At 39.8% G+C, this 6,496-nt stretch overlaps 1 pseudogene; it reads left to right on the top strand.

Moving 5' to 3' along the window:
• The first annotated feature begins 3,553 nt into the window (after nucleotides 1–3,553).
• LOC101528800 (BTB/POZ domain-containing protein 10-like) lies at nucleotides 3,554–5,370 on the top strand (annotated as a pseudogene).
• The last annotated feature ends 1,126 nt before the right edge of the window (nucleotides 5,371–6,496 follow it).

Below are 6,496 nucleotides of genomic sequence, written 5' to 3'. Positions count from 1 at the left end.
CCAGGAATGGGAAATGGTCCCCTGATGTCATCCCAGGGTCTCTGACATGGAGCATGCTCCGAGAATTATGCTCAAATTGCTTCAATATTTGATAGTTCTGAAATGGTGTTTATCTTACCAAACCAAGGAGGAGAAAATCCTTCCAAGGCTCATTGGCTGACTCAGAGTCTCTATTCACCCAGATATTTGCTGCCCACACTTGGCTGGGGTAGTTCACCAATTTGTTCTACCCTCCTTCCTCTCTTATGGTACCAGATGTCCTCTGCAGGCTCCAATGGAATGCCGTATCCTCCAGTGGTATGTATTCCACTGCTCCATCTGAGTTGCTGAGGAACCCCAGTTCTGACACGTGCTTTCCATGGTCAGACCACAGATCCTATGATTCCCCCCATTTTTGGAGTTCTGAGTCCAGGGGTTCAGTTAAGGGAATCCTCAAAGAAACCTTGTCTGAAGAGATCCAAGATCTGACTCGTGTGTGCTTGCCAGTACAGGATCTATCTCTGTCCACCCCCTATATCAGCCTACATACACACTAGTAGTAACAATTGCTGGGTCAGTTCTGTTTCCAGCCCAGTCTTACATAAACCAATGGATGTTTTGGCAACATCCAACCCTGCCCAGCACACACACAGCCCACACATACATCGGCGGGAGCTGTAGCCTAGTCAGAGTGACATCCAACAATCCCTCTAGGCCTGCCCCCTCACCCTAGTTCCTATGCTTTCCAGTTTGTGCAGCAGACTGGTCCAGCCTGTGCCACATCCCATTCAGCTCTCATATACATCAATAGGACCTGAAGTGTAGCTCAACCAAACCAATGCCCCTATGCAGCCCATACTCATGTGGGTGGGGCCACCACCTGTTTAGCCAGGCTTGCCCCCCTGAGTCCTGGTTCCCATGCTCACCAGTGTCAATTGCAACCCATCAGAAAGGTGCACAAAGTTTTCCTACTGGGCCCAATTGCAGCCCTGCATCTTGTACTGTCTAAATGGTTCTAGAGTCTAGCTTCACAGGACTTGCCCCAGTCCCAGTACTTGCCTGCTGATGGCGCAGCAAAACCAAACCACCCTGCACTTACTCTGGCTCACACGTACACCAGTGGATAGAGTTGGTTAGCCCAGCCTGGCTCTCCCCTAAGCCAGCTCACATGTAGGCCAACAGATGTTGTAGCCTTGCCCAGCTGGTCTACCCTCATCCTAGGTCTCATGATTGCCAGTGGGTATACATTCAGTTCCTATGTGAGATTATTTCACTATAAGTGGCATTTTGAGAATCAATATCTAAAGGCTTATAGAATTAATGATTTACCGTGTAATGCTCCTTTAGTCTAAATAAGAGACAGAGTGATAGCAAGGAATGTCTGACTAGTGAGTCTGTTGTAATTGTCATATTACTCATCAAATGGAATCAACCAGCCCAACTAAACAAAAAGTAGCCTATAAAAGGAAAAACCTCTTGAGACTGGAAAACTGTCCTCCCCAACACAGTACTTATACATAATTCTGAGTCCCTAGCAGGTAAAATGCAAGAAACAAGTCGATGAAGTGTTATTGACTTTTCTTACCAAGAATGTATTTTTCAATCCTTATCAATTCTAAGAATGATTTTAAAGCACAGAATGGAAGAAGGTTTTCAGTGAACATGATACCATAATTTCTATAGACATTTGGGCTCATCAGCAATTAAAGGTATATCAAAGAAATTTACTTATTGGTAAAAGGTATTGAACATGATTATGATATGATTTAGTTTCTTATATATTACATATGCAAGGAGGAACATAGTAGGTATCAATGGAGTTTGTAAAATGTTTTATTTTTATTATTAATTAAATAATTTCATGATAAAGTTCCAAAGACCTGGAACTTTCCCTTTTGCTCTCTCCCCACTGATTTCCCCTATTTTATTTCACTAATATGGTCTTTCAGTAAACAATCTTAAGTCCATCGTTCTGCTATTTAAGTGTATTCTGACATTTTAGGTTATGGAGAATGGCAGAGCCTAGCATCCTGTCAAGATACACAGTTTCATTGGGAATCTATCTTTGTCTGGAAGTAGAGATACATACTGCATTGTATCTTCACATCTTGACATGATAGTCTATTATACAGTTCCTCTACATGACTATATGTATGTGTATATTTACCTATATATCTATTGATCATGTATTTTGCTGGAAGGTTGCCTTATATCAGAGAGAACAGATAATATTTGTCCTTTGGGATTGAATTATTTCATTGTGCATAATGGTCTCTAGTTGGGACCATTTTGTTGCCAATGGTAGCATATGCTTAGTGACAACACCAAATGGAAAATTGCTGCAACTGCTGTCCAAAAACTTATACATCTATTGCCATTATTACCTAAAAATTCTGAGATAGTGAGGTATAGGTTACTATACCAAAAAAGGAAGCTAGTATTCTTGTATTACTGGTATATGAAGATGGAAATAGAGGAAGGGTGGAGGAGTAAGATGATAATGAATGTCAATTACAGACTTGGGAAAAAGCAGTGGGGATTTATGTTGTCCAGTAATGCTCCTGGATAACACTTTGAAAGATTGTACAGCTGACCTCTGTCTTAAATGTTTTATGATGGATTAGATTTAATAAAGGATATTAACCGATGGGAAAGATAGACTATATAAGAAATGTTTTTATCCTGCCTCACACAGCTCTAGTCCAGTTTTTACTGTAGGCAGTGCTGTGACAATAAAATTAATGCTGGTATAACTTGATAGAGCCTTGCTTCAGTCAGAACCGTACCACTTATCTGTTTTATTCTGTCTTGGAAGTTCATTTTGATGCATTTGCTATCCCACTTCAAGGTAAAGTACATCCAAAAGGAAATAAAATTAGCATACCAAAGAGATAGCTACATGCTCATGTTTATTGCAGCTCTATTCATAATACTCAAGATATAGAATCAACTAGGATGTCTATTAATGGCTCAAAAAGAAAATGTGGTATGTGTAGAATGTTATTCAGCCATAAAGAGCAACACAATTCTGTCACTTGTAGAAAAATAGATGGAACTAGAGGAAATTATATTAATCAAAATAAGTCAAACACAGAAAGACAAATTTGGCATGCTTTTTTTCATATGTGGAAGTTGATAAAACAGAAATTAATCCTAATATATAATTATGACTATGGGGCTTTACAAGAAGAATATGTATGGTATGCACAGATAGAAGGTAGAGTATGGACATCAAAACACAGATAAAGTAATGTATTTTACTGTTGCATAGCATTGTGGGAGTGACAATCTATTACAAATTTCATGAAAAGCTAAAGGAGGACCCAGCAGCTCTGGTAGATGCAGCCACCAGAGCAGCCGCCTTCACAGCTAAGCTCTAGAGGAATCTGGTTGAGGAGGAAACATTTGCTTTCATCCTTTAGGGTTGCTCATGGAGAGACTACAGCAACCAAGGGATTAGAAAGGAAGATAGAATCCCCCAAAATCATCAATATTTAATGGAGATGAAGGATGGAGTAACAGTCCAAGGAGCTGAATAGAGGTGCTAGAGTAGTACAAAGAGACTTGCCATGGGATGGGAGGCCAACCTCCTCCCTATGACAGTTAACTGCAGTGATCCAGAGAACTGGGATCAAAAATTGCAGATTAAAACTCATACACTTTATAAACATTCAAGTATCTCCTTGTGTGTTGCTAAAGGAGGAATGGACCACATCAAAATGAGTCTGTACGATGCCAGAGAAGGACTTGAGTGATCCAGATATAGATGAAGGTCAAGTGATTACAAGATCCATCTCATGAAGGAATTGTCTCAATTTCTTGTACTAGAAATGTTTCTTCTCCAACATGACAGCACCATGTTGAAATAGAAAAGGATCATAACTCTTCTCATCCAAGCAGTCCTCATCCTCAGAATGCAACCCCCCCCCCAATGGTTCCATTAGAAATACTGGGCATGGCAGTAGAAAGAGTATTCAGTCAATCTCAAATGGTGGCTTTAAGATATCTGGAGAGATGGTGTTTGTATATGAAAATGCAAAAGAAGGAGCAAGGAATGTAAGAACATTGGAATGAGTAAAACTAATTTAGCAGCATGTTGTGTAACTTAATGGCATTATAAATTTCGATTTTTCTTCCTATTGTTGATTTTGTATTGTAGCTTTTCATTTAAGGGGATGTATAGTAACTGTGTAATGGAGACTATCATATCCAGATGTAAGGATACAATGCAGTATGCATCTCTACTTCCAAAGATGGACTCCCAATGAAACTGTTTACTATATCTTGACAATAGGATGCTGGATTCTCTGCCATTGTCCATGTCCACAATGATGGACATATGGCCGTGTATGAAGAACTATACTATAGCAATGATATATGGGGACTCAGTGAGGGGGTAGGGTATTGGGGAGGGGATAAGGGAAATCCCAGAGCCTACGGAACTGTATCATAAAATGATACTAATAAGAAGAAGTAAAAGAAGTACAAAACACTAGATTTGTTGTAGACCCATCCATTTTTACTGCATAGCCAAATACAGTGTTGGGAAGGATATTAGGATCTGACCAAGAACATAGCTTTACATGTCCCAATTAGAAGGAAGACAATGAAGTAGCAGAGGTAGTTGGTTCTATTACACTTTGAGCTATTCTGTATTACTATAAAACAGGAATAATGCATTGTCTTGATAGCATATCCATTCCTGAACTTAGAGAAGCATGGATTGATTATCTCTGTATCTCTTTTGAATATAGTAATATATATAGATAGATCTCAGAGCCCTAATGTATGAATTATTAAATGATGGTAATTATAGACAATTTGAATTTTATTTGGAAGAAATGACCTTCCCTCTCATGGTAGCTAACGCCCAGAGAAGTGAACATAAATGTCATATAGTGCTGTTTATAGATAATGATGTGGTTGATTGAGGTGAAGAATATCCACCACAAAGGGAAGAGGGAAATTCACAAATTATTTATACTATAGAATTATATAGATTTTTCAAATACATTGAGAACAGAGAAGTTGCCAAATCAGTGTTGAAGGAGAGGGGATTTAAGAAGATTACACTGCGAGTATAAGGTTATCCTGCCTACAAACAGAAAATATAGACAAGATCTGGGGTCACACAGAAATAATTTATAACTAAGTTCAAAGACACTTTATCCATATCTCATGGGAGAAAGAAGAGAAAAGTTGGCATATAGACTTTCAGTGTGTGAAGAGCAAATCTGTCACCCATCTTGCAGCAACTGCCACAGATATTCCCCCAGACCAGCTGGTAGTCATGCACCCAACTCCTCAGGCAGGTGACTAGACATTCTCCCTACCCATCCTCCATCTGGCAACAATGACCTAGATCCTGACACACAGAATCCAATGCTGTGATGCTGATGTTCTATGAAACCTTAGCATGCTACTCTTCACAGTGATGTTGTACGCACCTCATTCTGCACTGTAAGGCCACTCTTCCTTATTGTAAGATGCATATAATATTTAGCATATTGTACTGTAGATTTTTTTTAAGTCCAAGGGCAACTGAACCTGAATGGCTTTTTAAAAGATTACAACTCAAGCATCCAGAGGTTCCAGTTATATAAACGTTTTCTTTACCATTATGGGTTTGTTGTGAAATTGGTTCTTTGTATGGGGACAGTTATTTATTTATTTATTTATTTTTGCATATTTAGGTCTTTTCGGGAATGATCAAAATTGGCAGCTGAGGTACTGTTAATTTTTTCAGGTTGCTATTTGTTATACTCCAGATAAAAGGCAGAATATTATAGTTGCATTTTGTAAATACTGGCCAAATGGAAGTGTTCCAGTCATCTTATAGTTGTGATGCACATGATAGCTTAAATAAGCATGTCTATCAAAGTATTTCTTCTGTAAGATATGTATAGTTTGCTGCCTGTGATGAGCTAAAAAGTGGGTATTTATTTTGGGCTTACTTGGATGATTAGGAAGAGAGTGGTGCCCTTGTCTTAACAGATCACCATCTCGAAAGTGCCATTTTACCCTTTTACAGTGAGCCACATGCAAGGAGTGTGAACATCAGAAGTGGTTTATGATCCAGTCTGCCTTTCGTTTAATCTGTTTACAGTTATTTAGTTACTTACGTACTTTCTTTTTAAAGATTTTATTCATTTTTTATTACAGCCAGATATACACAGAGGAGGAGAGACAGAGAGGAAGATCCTCCGTCCAATGATTCACTCCCCAAGTGAGCCGCAACGGGCCGGTGCGCGCCGATCCGATGCCGGGAACCAGGAACCTCTTCCGGGTCTCCCACGCAGGTGCAGGGTCCCAAGGCATTGGGCCATCCTCAACTGCTTTCCCAGGCCAAAAACAGGGAGCTGGATGGGAAGTGGAGCTGCTGGGACTAGAACCGGCGCCGATATGGGACCCCGGGGCGTTCAAGGCGAGGACTTTAGCTGCTAGGCCATGCTGCCGGGTCCAACTTACGTACTCTTTCTTGAGGGTTATGGAATAGGAAAATGAAGTGTTTGCTGTT

This window comes from Ochotona princeps, chromosome X (assembly GCF_030435755.1).
Source record: "Ochotona princeps isolate mOchPri1 chromosome X, mOchPri1.hap1, whole genome shotgun sequence".
Classification (NCBI taxonomy): domain Eukaryota; kingdom Metazoa; phylum Chordata; class Mammalia; order Lagomorpha; family Ochotonidae; genus Ochotona; species Ochotona princeps.
Note: the sequence above shows the minus strand (reverse complement) of the source record. Positions and strands in the feature narration are given on the sequence as shown.